The sequence below is a fragment of the Symphalangus syndactylus genome, chromosome 4 (genome assembly GCF_028878055.3).
Source record: "Symphalangus syndactylus isolate Jambi chromosome 4, NHGRI_mSymSyn1-v2.1_pri, whole genome shotgun sequence".
NCBI lineage: Eukaryota > Metazoa > Chordata > Mammalia > Primates > Hylobatidae > Symphalangus > Symphalangus syndactylus.
In genome coordinates, this window is record NC_072426.2 from 45,003,114 (window position 1) to 45,021,153 (window position 18,040).

Sequence of the window (18,040 nt, forward strand, 5' to 3'; positions counted from 1 at the left end):
GTTAGGAGTGTTTGGATTGGGCCCATCTCATTGTCCTTCTCCAAAGGGACTAACTAATGCATTGTGGGTAGCTGGCCCAGGCTAGATGAGATAGACATAATCTATTATTCTATAAATACTTACCATAATGTGTTTACACTCTCCTATCAATCCTATGAAGTGGATTGGATGGTTACTCCCGTCTTACAGGTGAGGAAACTGAGGCTCAGAGAGGTTAAGCAGCTTGCCCAGGTGGAGCATCTAGCAGGTGGTAATGTTGTGAGGGGCCCTAAGTCGTTGTGACTTGAGAAGCCACACTGGATGCTCCCTTGTCCCAGCAGAGTCACTTATTATTACTTTCCTTGCACGGAGAGGTCTTTCCCAGCTTCCCCCATCTAAATTGACATCCTGCACTCTGTTATATCACTCTGTTTATTTTCTCCACAGCTCTTCCATGGTCAGAAATTACCTTGTGGCTGGGCGCAGTGGCTCACGCCTGCAATCCCAGCACTTTGGGAGGCTGAGGCGGGCAGATCACTTGAGGTCAGGAGTTCGAGACCAGCCTGGCCAACATGGCGAAACCCTGTCTCTACTAAAAATACAAAAATTAGCCAGGCATGGTGGCACATGCCTGTAAGTCCAGCTACTCGGGAGGCTGAGGCAGGAGAATCGCTTGAACCTGGGAAGCAGAGGTTGCAGTGAGCCGAGGTCGCGCCATTGCACTCCAGCCTGGGCAACAAGAACAAGACTCTGCCTCAAAAAAAAAAAAAAGGAATTACCTTATTTTGCTTTGTACTGTATGTTTCTTTTTTATCCTTTCCCCTCCCCGGCACTAGGCTGGCTATAAGCAGCTTCTCTGTTTAGTTCATTGCCGGATCCTAGTCGTTAGCACAGTTCTTGACACATGCAAGTGTTCATAGTACATGTTTGTTGAATGAATGCATTTAACCTGGTGTCTGCATTGCGGGACACAGAGGTAAGAAGGCAAAGACAGGGAAGGTGCTTCTTGGTCCAATGGCCACTAAAAGGACATAAGTCCCTCAGGTCAGCAGCTTCCACTGCTTTCAAGTTCTTCCACCTCACTCTCCTGAGCACATAGTTGGGTACACAGTGGGTCTCAAATACTGGCTGCACTGTCTTGGCAAGCCGACATCTGGACATCAGCAAGACAATGTCTTCTGTGTCCCCATCTCCTTATGGACACGATTCATGTTACTGCACCTTCTGTGTGCATCACTCATGCCTCCAGTCTCTCTCGCGGTCTTTGCAGGAGCTATGTGACCTGAGCAGGGCTGGTACCACCCTCAGACAGGGTGACTGGCCCCACATCATCCAGCTGGCAGGGCCTGGTCTGTCCGACTCTGAAGCTCAAGCTCCTCCTGCTCCCATGGCCCCCCAGCCTCTTGGGGTGGAGCTAAGTCGAGGCTTGTGCTTCCCACAGGGTCAGGAGGTGAAGGCGCAGCCTGGCCTTGGAACCCTGCGGAATGGGAAGGTTTTGTGAAACAAATAGAGAGACCACCAGGAGGGTGGCCTCCCCTCCCACCCCGGAAACTTCTCAGAGATTCCCACAGCCCAGTCAGCCGCCTCTGCCTCCCACCTTCCCACTTCCCCTCCATGGGGAGTCACTGGTGCTGAAGTTGAGCTGGAGTTTGATGACGTAACTCTGAGCCTGGGGGTGGGAGAGAGGCTCTGAGAGAGAGAGAGAGAGAGAGAGAGAGAAGCCATGAATAAGAATCAGAACACCGCATGTTCTCCCTCATAGGTGGGAACTGAACAATGAGAACACATGGACACAGGAAGAGGAACGTCACACACCAGGGACTGTTGTGGGGTGGGGGGAGGGGGGAGGGATAGCATTAGGAGATATACCTAATGCTAAATGACGAGCTAATGGGTGCAGCACACCAACATGGCACATGTATACATATGTAACAAACCTGCACGTTGTGCACATGTACCCCAAAACTTAAAGTATAATAATAATAAAATGACAAAAAAAGACAAAAAAAACCCCAACCATATCAATATATCAACCATATTAAAACATATAAGAATGTCATAAATATAATAAATATGTCAAAAAAAATCAGAACTGGCCGGGTGCGGTGGCTCATGCCTGTAATCCCAGCACTTTGGGAGGCCAAGGCAGGCGGATCACCTGAGATCAGGGGTTCAAGACCAGCCTAACATGGTGAAACCTCTCCTTTACTAACAATACAAAAATTAGCCAGGCCTAGTGGCACACGCTTGTAATCCCAGCTGCTAGGGAGGCTGAGGCAGGAGAATCGCTTGAACCTGGGAGGTGGAGGTTGCAGTGAGCCGAGATTGTGCCACTGCACTCCAGCCTGCGCAACAAGAGCGAAACTCCTCTCAATAATAATAATAATAATAATAATGATATAAAAATAAAAGTAAGCTGAGCGGAGTAGCTCACGCCTGTAAACCCAGCACTTCAGGAGGCTGAGGCAGGTGGATCGTGATGTCAGGAGATCGAGACCATCCTGGCTAACATGGTGAAACCCCGTCTCTACTAAAAATACAAAAAATTAGCCGAGTGTGGTGGTGGGTGCCTGTAGTCCCAGCTATTCAGGAGGCTGAGGCAGGAGAATTGCGTGAACCCAGAAGGTGGAGCTTGCAGTGAGCTGAGATTGTGCCACTGCACTCCAGCCTGGGCGACAGAGCGAGACTCCGTCTCAAAAAAAAAAAAAAAAAAATTCAGAACTAAGGGCTGGGCACGGTGGCTCAAGCCTGTAATCCCAGCACTCTGGGAGGCTGAGGCAGGCGGATCACCTGAGATCAGGAGTTCAAGACCAGCCTGGCCAAGGTGGTGAAACCCCGTCTGTACAAAAAATACAAAAATTAGCCAGGCATGATGGTGGGTTCCTGTAATCCCAGCTACTCAGGAGGCTGAGGTAGAAGAATTGCTTGAATCCAGGAGGCAGAGGTTGCAGTGAGCCAAGATTGTGCCATTGCACTCCAGCCTGGGTAACATAGTGAGACTATGTCTCAAGAAGAAATGAGGCTGGGCGCGGTGGCTCACACCTCTAATCCCAGCACTTTGGGATGCTGAGGCGGGTGGATCACCTGAGGTCAGGAGTTTGAGACCAACCTGGCCAACATGGTGAAACCTTGTCTATACTAAAAATACAAAAATTAGCTGGGCATGATGGCGGGCACCTGTAATCCCAGCTACTCGGAGGGCTGATTCAGGAGAATCGCTTGAACCTGGGAGGCAGTGGTTGCAGTGAGCCGAGGTGGTGCCACTGCACTCCAGCCCAGGTGACAGAGAGAGATTCTGTCTCAAAAAAAAAAAAAAAAGGCCGGGCACGGTGGCTCACGCCTGTAATCCCAGCACTTTGGGAGGCTGAAGCGGGCGGATCACGAGGTCAGAAGATCGAGACCATCCTGGCTAACACGGTGAAACCCCGTCTCTACTAAAAATACAAAAAAATTAGCCGGGCGTGGTGGCGGGCACCTGTAGTCCCAGCTACTCGGGAGGCTGAGGCAAGAGAATGGCATGAATCCAGGAGGCAGAGCTTGCAGTGAGCCAAGATCCCACCACTGCACTCCAGCCTGGGAGACAGAGCAAGACTCCCTTTCAAAAAAAAAAAAAAAAAAAAGAATCAGAACTAAGAATAAACACTAAACAAACTAAGCACTTAGGGAGTGCTTACTGTGTGCCGGGCACTGACTGTGCCAAAGAGATTTGTATGTGCAGTTAGCTCAGTGTCTCCCAAAATTGCTTGAAGACAGTAATCACTGGGAGCAATTATTAATCATAAAGAGAGCGCTAAAAGTCCTAGTGTACTATTTTAGTCATATGTAATCTTTAATAACTTCAAAATTATAAATCATAGAAACTTACAAAACCAGCTTCTGATAATTTATTGAAATTTCTTTTATACTTGTTTGGTTTTGTGATCTTTGAGTGATATATTTTAAATTTTATTGTTTTGTTTCCGTCAACTTGTGCTATCTTCAAAAAGCATTTATATTAAAAAATATTATTCAAAATTCAAAACCATCCAAAAGACCATGGATAATTCAAGTTCAAAGCTGAATAGATAACGACCAGGCATGGTGGCTGTGATCTCAATACTTTGGGAGGCCAAGGCAGGAGGATCACTTGAGCCCAAGAGTTCAAGACTGCAGTGAAGTATGATCACGCCACTGCACTCCAGCCAGGGTGACAGAGTGAGATCCTGTCTCTTAAAAAAAAAAAAAAGTGAATGAGTAAACAAACTGTGGTATATCCATATATTGAAATACTATTTGACAATAAAAAGGAATGAGCTATTGATACACATGAAGGGGATGAATCTCAAAACAATGATACAACAATGATGTTGAGTGAAAGAAGCCGAACAAAAAGTAGTATGTACTGGATGATTCCATTTCTATAAAATTCTAGAAAATGCAGACTAATGTATAGTGACAGAAAGCAGATCAATGGGTTGCCTAGGGATGGGGGAGAGGGAGGGATAACAAAGGGCAGAAGGAAAGTTTTGGGAGTGATAAATATGTTCATTTTCTTTTCTTGTTTTTGAGACAGAGTCTTACTGTGTCACCCACGCTGGAGTGCAGTGGTGCAATCTCTGCTCACTGCAACCTCCACCTCTGGGGTTCAAGCGATTCTCGTGCCTTAGCCCCTGGAGTAGCTGAGGTCACAGGCATGCGCCACCGTGACTGGTAATTTTTGTATTTTTAGTAGAGATGGGTTTTCCCATGTTGGGCAGGCTGGTCTCAAACTCCTGACCTCAGGTGATCTGCCTGCCTTGGCCTCCCAAAGTGCTGGGATTACAGGCATGAGCCACTGTGCCCGGCCTATGCATTTTCTTAATTGTGGTGATGGTTTTATATATATATATATATATATATATATATATATATATATATATGTATATATATATGTATGTATATATATATGTATATATATATGTATGTATATATATGTATATATATATGTATGTATATATATATATGTATGTATATATGTATGTATATATATATATATATCAAAGCTTATCAAAATGCACACTTTAAATATTTGCAGTTGTAGCCTAGTCAACATGGTGAAACCTCGTCTCTGCAAAAAATATAAAAATTAGTCGGGCGTGGTGGTGCGTGCCTGTAGTCCCAGCAACTCCAGGGGCTGAGGCAGGAGGATCGCTTGAGCCTAGGAGGTAGAGGTTGCAGTGAGCTGAGATCATGTCACTGCACTCCAGCCTGGGTGACAGAGTGAGACCCTGCCTCAAAAAAAAAAAAAGAAAAAGAAAATATTCACAGTTGTGTGTCGATTATACCTTACTAAAGCTGTAAAAATGAAATTAAATGTAATAAACTTTAGAACTATAAAACTTGGCTAGGCACAGTGGCTCATGCCTGTAATCCCAGCACTTTGGGAGGGTGAGGCAGAAGAATTGCTTGAGCCCAGGACTTTGAGACCAGCCTAGGCAACATGGTGACACTGCGTCTCCACAAAAACTACAAAAATTAGCCAAGTGTGGAGGCAAGCACCTGTAGTTTCAGCTACTCAGGAGGCTGAAGTGGGAGGATAGCTTGGGCCCAAGAGATTAAGGCTACAGTGAGCCGTGATCGTACCATTGCACTCCAGCCTGGGTGACAGAGTGAGACTCTTGTCTCAAAAAAATTATATATATCTATATATATATATATCTTATTTGAAATTCATAAAACTAATGTGTAAAAAATTTAAATAAACTTTGATGTTCTTTGTAAGTTTGTAGCATTTATACTTCTGAAATAGAAGTATACTTAATAGAACATACTTCTATTAGAGCTTAAAAGTGCTCTAAAACTTTTAAGGATATCAGTCTTGTAGATCTATAGCCTCAGGGGCCCTGGGGTGGGACCCGGGAATCCTTGCTCTTTCAAAGAGTCTTAGGTAAGATGGGAAACAGAGCATAATCTCTTCTCTCTCTCTCTCTCTCTCTCTCTTTCTCTCTCCCTCTCTTTGGTTCTCTGGCTTTTCACAAACCCATGAGATAGGTATTTCTAAAGATGAGGGATCGGAGGCTCAGAGAGACTCAGTGACTTGCCCCAGGTCACACAGCTCATTAACAGTGGTGCTGGGATTGGAGCCCAGGCAGTCTGACTCCAAAGCCCACACAGGCAGGGGTTGGGGGGCACTTACATCATCTCAAACCTCCAGTCCCTGTTCCTTGTTGGCCACTGACCGCAGAGCTCTCAAGAGCCCCAGGCTGGTGCATTCCCCACTAACATCAAAGGGCCCCAGGCTTCAAAGGCAGGTGAGGAAGATGCACATACCCCATACCTGGCTGGGTATGCAGGGAAGCCTGGGAGAGCTAATATGATTAAGCAGAGACCCAGTGGGGCCGGAAGTAGCTTCCCTGAGTAGATCATTCGCTGGAAGTGGCTTGCATACATTCTCACCCACCAACCACCCTCAGAGTCTTTCATTCTAGGGCTACTAACAAAACCTCTGGACACTTGGGAATTAGTGGGGGCTGTGCCAAGTGTGTGTCCATTCCATAGATGGACAAACTTGTTTGAAGCCAATTGTTACCAAATTTGTGCCAGGCATAGTGCTGAGTGCTTCAGACTTGTCTCATTTTTATTCTGAAACTAGGTACAGGGTAACTATGTTAAATGCACGACTCCAAGGAGCTCCTTTGATGTTGCATTCTGTAGGTATAATTATTCCCATTTTACTGATGAGAAAATGAAGGTTTGGAATACCTGCCCAAGGTCAAGTTGGTACTAAGTGGCTAGATTGGAACCCAGGACTATTTTGATTCTAACCTCCATTCCCTGCCTTGGCCGTCAGGAGGGATCAAACAGCTAAGACACCAGCATGTTCTCCTAGCCCTTTCCCTTCACTCTGGGTGTCAGGAGTGGCAGGGGTTTAACTCTGTGCCTGTTTGCCCACAGATCACCCCTCATATCTTTAGGGAACGGGAAATGGGCAATCCAAAGCTGAGATCATCTCCTCATGATTCGAGATGTTACAAAACTACAAGGCCTCCCTGACCTTCTCCCATTGCTCCCATGTTCATGCCCCCATCCCCCAATCATTCTCCCACCAACCTGCGCTGCAAACACTCCCTGACCAAGGCTGCTGTTTCAGAGCCAGAAAGTGCTGGGGTTACGAGGAGTGAGGGAGGCTCCAAGCGCAGGGCCACTTCCCCCCACCTCCAGCCTCCCTCCCAGGGGAGCTTCCAGCCCAACCTTCCCAGCCTATTCTTGCATACTCCTGCCCTCCCACCCCACCCCTCAGCTCCGTTTTTCTGTCCTCTCTGTCCCTGTCTGACCTTTCCTTCCTCACTAGAAGATCTAAGGTCACATACCCTTTCTCTGCCTGTACCTGCCTCAGGTCCTGAGCTGCTCCAGCAGGGATGGTGGGGTCAGTAACAAAAATTTGGAGGGACCCGCCCTGCTGGGAAAATCGTCCTTGCTGGGAAAGTGCAGCCAAGGAAACTCCCTGAGGGCAGAGGTGGGGGAGTGGGAGGGTTGTTTAAATCAGTACCAGTTAGGCTGGGGTATGGGGGGCAGGACACCTAGGTCCTGCTCCCAGCTCAACCCTGACCAGCACATGACCTTATTGAGCCTCAGCTTCCACATCTAGGACAATTCCTAGCCCTGTCTCCACACTTGACTGTCCTGTGCTTGGTGGGAGCTCTGAGGCCAGCGGGTGGAAGTGTCTCCTAACATTCAAGGCCTGCACAGTTTCTTCTCCCTCTCCTCTACCCACTCTTTGATGAAATGCAGCTGATTCCTGCACACCCTCCAGCCCCCTCCCCCACCTACTTAGTTCTTATGTATTGTGCTATTGTGCTTTTTTTGTTTTGTTTTGTTTTGTTTTTTTGAGACAGAGTCTCGCTCTGTCACCGAGGCTGGAGTGCAGTGGTGCAGTCTCGGCTCACTGCAAGCTCCGCCTCCCGGGTTCACGCCATTCTCCTGCCTCAGCCTCTCCGAGTAGCTGGGACTACAGGCGCCCACCACCACGCCCGGCTAATTTTTTTTTTTTTTTGTATTTTTAGTAGAGACGGGGTTTCACTGTGGTCTGGATCTCCTGACCTCGTGATCCGCCCACCTCGGCCTCCCAAAGTGCTGGGATTACAAGCGTGAGCCACCGCTCCCGGCCTGTTTTGTTTTGTTTTGAGATGGAGTTTCACTCTTTTTGCCCAGGCTGGAGTGCAATGATGCGGTCTTGGCTCACTGCAAACTCCACTTCCTGAGTTCTACCGATTCTCCTGCCTCAGCCTCCCAAGTAGCTGGGATTACAGGCACCTGCCACCACACCCGACTAATTTTTGTATTTTTAGTAGAGACAGGGTTTCACCATGTTGGCCAGGCTGGTCTGGTCTCGAACTCCTGACCTCAAGTGATCCACCTGCCTCAGCCTCCCAAACTGCTGGGATTATAGGTGTGAGCCACTGCGTCTGGCCATATTGTGCTTGTTTTTTTGTTTTTGTTTTTTTTTTTTTGAGACGGAGTTTCGCTCTTGTTGCCCAGGTTGGAGTGCAATGGCATGATCCTGGCTCACTGCAACCTCTGCCTCCCAGGTTCAAATGATTATCCTGCCTCACTGAGTAGCTGGGATTACAGGCACGTGCTACCATGCCGGGCTAATTTTCGTATTTTTAGTAGAGGTGGGGTTTTACCATGTTGGTCAGGCTGGTCTTGAACTCCTGATCTCAGGTGATTCACCCGCATCGGCCTCCCAAAGTGCTGGGATTACAGTCATGAGCCACCATGCCCATCCCGTATTGTGCTTTTTAAACACAAAATGAATGCCTATTAGCTGTAGAAAATTTGCAGACTATATAACGGTATATACAGGAAGAGAAAAATCCTCTGTAACCCCATGATCTAGATATAACCATGGTTAATATTTTGGGGTACATTCTTCCTGCCCCCTGCACATAGGTATTTATGTGCACATGCATTTATGTGCACTTAGAAGAATCACACCATGTGAACTGTTCTGTAAACTACTTCTTTTATGAAACTGGAACATCTTTCCAGGCCATAAAGCATCCTCTCCACTACCATTTAAAAATAAACGTTGGCCGGGCGCGGTGGCTCAAGCCTGTAATCCCAGCACTTTGGGAGGCTGAGGTGGGCGGATCACGAGGTCAGGAGATCGAGACCATCCTGGCTAACATGGTGAAACCCCGTCTCTACTAAAAATACAAAAAATTAGCTGGGCGTGTTGGCGGGCGCCTGTAGTCCCAGCTACTCGGGAGGCTGAGGTAGGAGAATGGCGTGAACCCGGGAGGTGGAGCTTGCAGTGGGCCGAGATTGGGCCACTGCACTCCAGCCTGGGGGACAGAGAAAGACTCCGTCTCAAAAAAAAAATAAATAAATAAAAATAAAAAAAATAAAAAATAAAAATAAACGTTGGCTGGGTGTGGTGGCTCATGACTGTAATCCCAGCACTTTGGGAGGCCAAGGCAGGCAGATTGTTTGAGCCCAGGAGTTTGAGACCAGCCTGACCAACATGGTGAAACCTCATCTCTACTAACAATACAATAATTAGCCGAGCGTGGTGGCAGACGTCTGTAATCCCAGCTACTCAGAAGACTGAGGCAGGAGAATCACTTGAACCCGGGAGGCGGAGGTTGCAGTGAGCTGAGATCTCCCACTGCACTCCAGCGTGGGTGACAGAGCGAGACTCCGTCTAAAAAAAAAAAAAAAAGTTGCTTAATTCTTTAGGCCTCCTCCTCCAGGAAGCCAGCCTGGAGGATTTCTCCAGCCCAGTCAGCCTCTCTCAGGGTCCTTACACCATGTTCCCTGTTATTCACCTTCTCTTAGACTGTGAGCTTCCAGGGGACAGAAGCCCCCTCTGGACCCTTTCACTCAGTGCACGGTGTACGTAACAGGTGCTTAATAAATGAGGCTGGAAAGGGTACTTTTCTTGATTGCTGTCAGCAGGAGGCTGAGGCAGAAGAAAAGCTCACTGGACTTGGAGTCGGCGTGCCTGCCTGCCTCTAGCTTCGCGTTCTTGTTTGCAGCGAAGGGGCATAGTGGTCTGCGCGGCGCGGTGCCCAGCCCCGCCCGCCCCGCCGCGCCTGGCCGGGCGGGTGTCACAGCCCAGGCGCTCAGCGGAGGCCCCAGGCATGGCAGAGCCGAAGGAGCCCGGTGAGGTGAACGCGCCAGGCCGGCCCCCTGGGCTGGAGACAGAGGCCCAGGCGCCCGCCCCTGTGGGAAAGCGCGCGAAGGGCGACCCGGGTGAGTCAGCCAAAGAGCAGACGGGCTGTGGAGCAAGAGGGCCGAGGCTGGAGGCGGCAGTGAGTGTTCCCGCCGGGCGGGTGGCGTTGTCGCCGCCAAGGGGGACCCGCCCCTCTCCCCTGTTCCCCGCACTGCGGGTCCCGCCGCCGGGGCCGGGGCAAGAGCCTAGCGAGACAGAGACGCTCCGGCGCGAGCTCCTGCCTGGGCCCTGTGGTCGGGCGGGGTGGGGGTTACCCAGGGCTCTGCTCTCAGCGGGATGTGTCTCCTCCCATCAGTCCCGTCCCCTCCCTGGGCTTGTCCAGTGGCCTCATTCTCTTGCTGCTGGTGGGAAGGGTGGAATCTGCTTGCTTGGTAAATTGTGGGGCGCCACCAAACGCGGGCGGCCCCCATTTGGTGCCAGGCGAGGCCTGGTGCGTGGGCAGGAGAGGCAGGATGGGCCCCGCACACCATCATCGCCTTACCACGGTGCTGCACTGCTAAACCAAAGGATCGCTGCTGTTCCTGGGCTCAGGGAGAGAGCGGCTCCCCCACCTTTATCCCTCGCCGTCCGCCTACCCACTGCTTCACCCTTCCCCCATCCCACCCCACCCCACTCCAAGCCCCAGGGAGAGCCCAGTTTACAAGAGCCACTGCCACCGTTTGTCCAACGCTCACTGGGACGCTGCTTTGTGATAAACATTTTGCACAGTTACCTCAGTTAGCCCTCCCGCTGGCACTATACTGACGGCTCCCTTTTCAGATGAGGAACCGGGGCTCGGAGAGGTGAAGTCACTTGTTCAAGGTCACTGCAGTCAGAGGCGGAGTTACCCTGAGGCTAATTGAAGCTTAAGTTTTAGACTCTTGCAAGGCCCGGACCTAATTTTTGCATTTGTATTTTTGTGTTCTTTTCCTTTAAAAGCCCCCTCCCCCGACAGCAGGAGGGTCAAGCCCCTTCAAAATGGATCTCTCTGGCCGTGCCTGGTCTGTCTGCTGTCCTCTGTGGCACTGCTTCGGATGGGTGGGGATGGGCAATTGCTGGGGCTGGGCAGTGCCAACCTGGCATGGAGGGAAGGACGTCCAGATTTGGTCAAGGAGCCCACATGACCTTTGCATGAGCCTTGGCAGACTCCAAACAGCCTGCTGTGCGCGGAGCCAGCTTAGGCAGAGCCCCCCCTTGTGACGTTGGGATCTTCTCTGGGACTCAGCTGTCCTCATCTGAGTTAGGGGTGGTTATTATGGGGTAACTGCAGACACGAGGTGAAAGTGGAAGGAACAGAGGCTGGAAAGCTCGGAGCCCTGCCTGTCTTCCGTTCCCCCACGTACTCCCCCTCAGCCACCCCATAGGTGAACGCCACTCTGCCCTGTGCCCTCATCTTCACAGCCAGCCCCCTCCCCTCCAGCTGCCGCACCTTCTCCACAGCAGTTGTCCGTGGTGCCGTCTCCCTACACTCCCCGCTTCACGGTCACCCTTCACCCCGTTCCACTGTGTGCCTCCTGCCTCCACCCACCATGGCGTCTGCCCTGGCTTGGCTTGTATAGGAGAGACTCCGTGTTACCAAATTGGCTCCAGCCCTGCCTGGCCGCACAGCGGCCTTTGACACGGTTGAAATGCTCCCCACCTCTTAGCTTTTGTGCGGCTAAGCTTCCCTTCCGCCGTCTGGGCCCCTGCTCCGTCCTCTTTGTCTTCTGAGCCTCTTCCCCCTGCCCCAGGCCTCCCCTCCCCTCGGCCCGCCCTCCAAGGCTGTGCTTCGGCTTCTCTTCTCCGCTGCCGTTACCTGCCTCTCCTGGAGGGTCTCACCTATCCTGGGGCGTAAAAGCCACCCATGCCCATGGTGCCCGGCCTTTGTCTACCCCAGACCAGTCCTCAGAACTCTGGACCCCTGCACCCACCGGCCCACCCGTGCGACTCCCGTAGGCTCCCTCACAGTCATCTCCAGCTCCACTCATCAAGACTGAACTCCTCTGCGCCTTCTCCAGCGTTCTGTCTGCAGCCAAGCCCCTGATTCCTGATTCCTGATTCCTTCCTCCCTCAACACCACAACATCCAACCTCACACCAGCCCTGTGGATCCCGCTTCCAAAATGGCTCTCTAGAATCCACCTGCTCCTCCCCATCTCCTCTGTCACCACCTGGTCCCAGCCACCATCGTCTCTCTCCTGGACAACTGCAGGGGCCTCCCTGCCTCCACCCTGGCCCCCCAGAATCCACTCCTCTCAGGAGCTACTGTGCTAGATGGGATGGCATCACTCCCCTCCCTGAAACCCTTCGGTGCCTCCCATTGCCTTGCCTGTAGGATAACATGCAAGCTCCAGGCCGGGCCAGGTGGCTCACGCCTGTACTCCCAGCACTTTGGGAGGCCGAGGTGGGCGGATCACCTGAGGTCAGGAGTTCAAGACCAGCCTGGCCAACATGGAGAACCCCGTCTCTACTAAAAATACAAAAATTAGCCAGGCGTGGTGGCATGCACCTGTAATCCCAGCTACTCGGGAGGCTGAGGCAGGAGTATCGCTTGAACCCAGGAGGCAGTGGTTGCGGTGAGCTGAGATTGCGCCATTGCACTCCAGCCTGAGCAACAAGAGCAAAACTTCGTCTCAAAAAAAAAAAAAAAAAAGAAAGAAAAGAAAATATGAGCTCCAGAACCCTGGCCTCGGGCCTCAGCCCTCTGGCTCATTGCTGTGCAGCTGCAGCAGCCTTCTTTCCGCTTCTGGAGTGCGATGTGAGTGTTCCCATTGCAGGGCCTTTCTCCCTGCTGTCCCCTCTGGCTGGAATGCCCTTTCTCCAACTCTTTGCCTGGCACACAACTAATTAGCCTTCAAGTCTTAGCTTCAAGTCTCCTTGGAGAGGCCTTCTCCACGACCCCCTGTCACACAGGGATCCCTAAGAGTACCGTAAGTACTTACTGTCAGCTGGAATTATGTCTTTATTTCTAGGGCTATGGGTTAATGTCTGCTACCCCCACCAGACTGCAAGCTCCACGGGGCTGTCTGGTTTACTGTCTGTGTTGCTCTGCCTCTCCCGTGCCTAGCACGGTGCCAGGCACGCAGTGGGCACCCAAGAAACACGTGTGAAGGAGAGGCGTGGAGGCCCAGCTGTCAAGGTTGTCCTGCTGCCATCTGTCCAGCAGGTGGCCTCCCAGACCAGAGCTTCACCTCTGTAGTGGGTACCCATAGCAGTCCTCAGATTCCGGAACAGCTCCTATGCAAATCCCGGGGCCCCCACTTGAGATCCACATGGCAGATGCGGGAGCCAGGCCATGCCCTCTTTCGTCTTCAGTCCTAGAGAGCCCTTGGCTCTTGCTTTTTTGAGACTTACGACTTGGCATTGTGATTTTTTTTGTTTGCTTTTGTTTTTGTTTTTATTTTTGAGGCAGGGTCTCGCTCTGCCACCCAGGCTGGAGTCAGTGGCACAATCATGACTAATTGCAGCCTCAACCTCCCTGGCTCAAGCCATCCTCCCACCTCAGCCTCCCGAGTAGCTGGGACTACAGGCATGTGCCATCGTGCCCGACATATTTTTGTATTATTTGTAGAGATGGAGTTTCACCATGTTGCCCAGGCTGGTCTCGAACTCCTGACCTTGAGCGATCCGCCCACCTCAGCTTCCCATAGTGCTGGGACTACAGGTGTGAGCCACCACCCTCGGCTTGGCATCATGATTATCTACCTGCATGTCCTGCAAGGGGACTGGGGACAAGTCAAGCCAGAGACCTGATCTAATCTGTCTCTTTTTCCTTGCTTGTGCAGAGCTCAGAAAATGAATGACTAGTAGGGAAACTGAGTGACTCAGTCAGTGGAGAGACTGCTCCTGGAAGTTAACATTAAGGATTTGGAGCCCCATTCCTGGGTTCTAATCCGGGCTCTGGGGCTTCCTAGTTGTGAGGCTTAGGCGAGTTGCTTAACTAATCTATGCCTCCCCTGTAAAGTGGGAATACTGTGTGCCTCACAGGATTGTTGTGACTTGAATGAGGAAATACATGAAAAGTCTTTTTTTTCTGGTGTCTGGCATGTAATCAATGCTCAGTAAATGGGAGCTTTTATCATTGAACAATTCTTTACCCCCTACTGGAAGTCCAGTCTCAGCTGGGAAGAGGCTGCCTACTGTTGCACTGGGCACAATTGTGCATGCTTGTACAGGGCATGCACACACATGTGCAGGAACAACACACAACTCTCCCAGCTGTGGCGTGAGCTGGCCAAGGTACCTCCCTTGCCAGAACAGGGGAGCCTGTCAGATGCCTTGTGCCCCCTGGCGCTGTGCCTCCTGTGCCCAGTGCCATTGGCTTGGCAAGATAGGTTGCCATAGCAGCAGGTGATTGGGCCTGCAGGCGGGGACAGTGGGTAGCCTTGGCTGAGCTCTCTGGCTTTTTAGAAGGGGGTGGCTTGCTGCCAAGGCACAGGCTTCCCTGTTACTTGGCTGCATCCATGGCCACACCCAGGAGCCCCTATGGGCTCCTAGCCCTGGGAACTGGGAGACTGAGCCAGCCACTCACTCTGGGCATTCCCCCAGGCCTGGGGACATGCCCCATTGTCCATCACTCACATTCCACTGGAAAGATCTGGCGTGGATCTTTTTCCTCTACCCCGTGGTGAACTCCTGGAGAGTTCAGACTGCACCCAGCACATTGTAGGTCTCTCTCGAATGTTTGTGGGGTGAATCAAAAAACAAAAAATGCGCCGGGCACGGTGGCTCACGCCTGTAATCCCAGCACTTTGGGAGGCCAAGGCAGGCGGATCACGAGGTCAGGAGATCAAGACCATCCTGGCTAACACGGTGAAACCCCATCTCTACTAAAAATACAAAAAATTAGCCGGGCATGGTGGCAGGTGCCTGTAGTCCCAGCTACCAGCTACGGGGAGGCTGAGGCAGGAGAATGGCGTGAACCCGGGAGGCGGGAGCCGAGATTGCGCCACTGCACTCCAGCCTGGGCGACAGAGTGAGACTCCGTCTCAAAATAAAAAAATGAACAGGTAGAGCAGGTAGGATTATGACTTTACTCTCCTCTCACCACCTAGAGGAGAAGAGGTGGTGAGAGAAGCGTAAAGTCTCCAGACATAATTCTACCTGCTCTAGAGATTAATATTTAATTAATAATATTAATTTAGTACCCACTGTGTGCCAGACATTGCTCTAGGTGAAGCCAAGATTTGAACCCAGATGGATACATTCCTGCTGTCATGGAGCTAACATCCTAGTGGGGGGAGACAGACAATAAACAAACAGGCAAACAAAACCAGGAAAACATCAGATAAGGACTACAGGTGCTGTGATGAGAATTACAATAGGGGGATGCAGTAGGGAGGAACTGAGTGGCCACTTCAGATGTAGGGACAGGGAAGGCCTCTCCAAGGAGGCGACATTTAAGCAAAGACCTAATTGGAAGAAAAGAAGATCTGGATGGGGAGCCTTCTAGGAATATGGACAAGCTATTTCAGAGGCCCTGAGGACAGACCACACTTGACCAGTGTGGAAAGAAGTGAGGTTGAACTTAGTAGGTGAAGGGGATGATGAAGATACACATACAATAAAATGTACTAATCCTAAAGTTACAACTTGATGAGTTTTCACACATGCATTTGTCCATGTAACCCCAATCCAGATCAAGCTATAGCACCCCAGAAAGTTCCCTTGGGCCCCTCCCAGTCAGTGTTGCCCGTCACTCACAGGCTGCTCTTCTGGCCTTGATGATTGTCATAGGCTAATTTTGCCTGTCCCTGGACGTCATATAAGTGATGAGCTCTTATTCTGTATTCTTGTTTGTATCTGGTTTTTTTTTTTTTTTTTTTTTTGAGACAGAGTTTCACTCTTGTTGCCTAGGCTGGAGTGCAGTGGCACAATCTTGGCTCACTGCAACCTCTACCTCCTGGTTTCAAGCAATTCTTCCACCTCAGCCTCCTGAGTAGCTGGGATTGCAGGCATGCGCCACCACACCAAGCTAATTTTTTTGTATTTTTAGTTGAGATGGGGTTTCACCATGTTGGCCAGGCTGGTCTCGAACTCCTGACCTCAGGTGATCCATCCACCTCAGCCTCCCAAAGTACTGGGATTACAGGCGTGAGCCACCGCACCCAGCCTGGCTTCTTTCACTCATCATTAGGTCTGTGATGTTCATCCATGATGTTGCTTTGTATGGGCAGTTCACTCATTTCAGTTGCTGGGGTATTCCAGGCTAAAACTGTACCTCTTTTTTTTTTTTTTTTTTTCGAGATAGAGTCTTGCTCTGTCGCCCAGGCTGGAGTGCCGTCATGCAGTCTCGGCTCATTGCAGTCTCTGCCTCCTGGGTTCAAGCGATTGTCCCGCTTCAACCTCCCAAGCAGCTGGGATTACAGGCATATACCACCACACCCAGCTAATTTTTTTGTAATTTTAGTAGAGATGGGGTTTCACCATGTTGGCCAGGCTGGTCTTGAACTCCTGGCCTCAGGAGATCCACCCATCTTGGCCTTCCAAAGTGCTGGGATTACAGGAGTGAGCCACCATGCCCGGCCTCTACATACACTTTTATTTATTTATTTATGTATTTATGTATGTATGTATGTATGTATGTATGTATGTATGTATGTATGTATTTATTTATTTATTTTTGAGATGGAGTCTCGCTCTGTTGCCCAGGCTGGAGTGCAGTGGCGTGATCTCGGCTCACTGCAAGCTCCACCTCCCGGGTTCACGCCATTCTCCTGCCTCAGCCTCTGGAGTAGCTGGGACTACAGGCGCCCGCCACCATGCCCAGCTAATTTTTTGTATTTTTAGTAGAGGCGGGGTTTCACCATGTTAGCCAGGATGGTCTCGATCTCCTGACCTCGTGATCCGCCCACCTGTGCCTCCCAAAGTGCTGGGATTACGGGCGTGAGCCACCGCCCCTGGCCTCTACATACACTTTTTAAGTAGCTTATATATGCTGGTGAAAGGTCCTCTGGTTCTCTTCCATTTTACAGGTAGGGAAACTGAGGCTCAGAGAAGGGAATAGACTTATCTCTGGTTACTCAGGCAGTTAGTGGCTGACAGTGGTACTGCTGACTCTGTAGAAGGCAGAGGCCCTGGGTTCCAGGGAGGGAGGAGAAGAGAATGAATATTTACTGAGCACCTACTATATATCAGGTCCTCCATAGGTATTATGTCATTTGCTGTCATCCTCAAAATAACCCTGCCAATTAGGTGTGATTATGTTAGTTTTACAGGTGAGGCGCCTGAGTCTAAGAAACATATTTACAGAGTGGAGTCAGGACTCAGGCGGGCCAATCTGACTCCAAAGCCTGACACCCTCCAAGACATCACGCTGCCACTCACGGAGGGGTGAAGCCTCCATACGCCAAGGCTGCACAGGCTGAATGCAGAACTCATAAGTGAATGAAGAGCTTGAGGGGGCTTGTTGGATTAGGCTGGTCCCTCCTCAGGATGGAGGACAGCAGGGAGAAAGGTCCTGGTCTTCTGTTTTGAACCCCTGCCAGGGTCCCACAGACATTTACCCTCTGAGGCCCCAGTTTCGTGGTTAACTTGCTGTTAACCTTGGGCCAGGTACTCCCTCTCTGGCTCCTTTTAGCTCTGCTCTTCTGAGTGGGGTTTGGACTGGGAGTCTCTTGGCCTTCACTGTTCTGATCCTGCCCCATGCCCCAGGGCTGTCACCAGGGAGGCTGGAGGGGAGAGGGGCTTTGGGACCTCCAGGGTCTCCACCTCCTCCACATGCTGGTCTTCCTGATTCAGAGCCAGACCTCAGGCCCCCTTGGGACTTTGTGAGGAGGCCTTTTGTTGGAGGAGGACAATTATTTTCTCACATTCAGTGGGTTGTCTTTTAAAAAAAATTGTGGTAAAATATACATAACATAAAGTTTGCCATTTGAACCTTTTTTTTTTTTCTTTTTGAGACAGAGTC

General features: G+C 50.6%; 1 protein-coding gene across 1 annotated transcript in view; it reads left to right on the forward strand.

Annotated features, from left to right (window-relative positions):
* The first annotated feature begins 10,110 nt into the window (after positions 1-10,110).
* Positions 10,111-18,040, forward strand: part of PALD1 (phosphatase domain containing paladin 1) — a 108,440-nt gene continuing 100,510 nt past the window's right edge. Inside the window, exon 1 of the mRNA XM_055274585.2 lies at positions 10,111-10,194. The gene's annotated coding sequence lies outside the window, so the exon portion shown is untranslated. The remainder of the gene's footprint in view (positions 10,195-18,040) is intronic.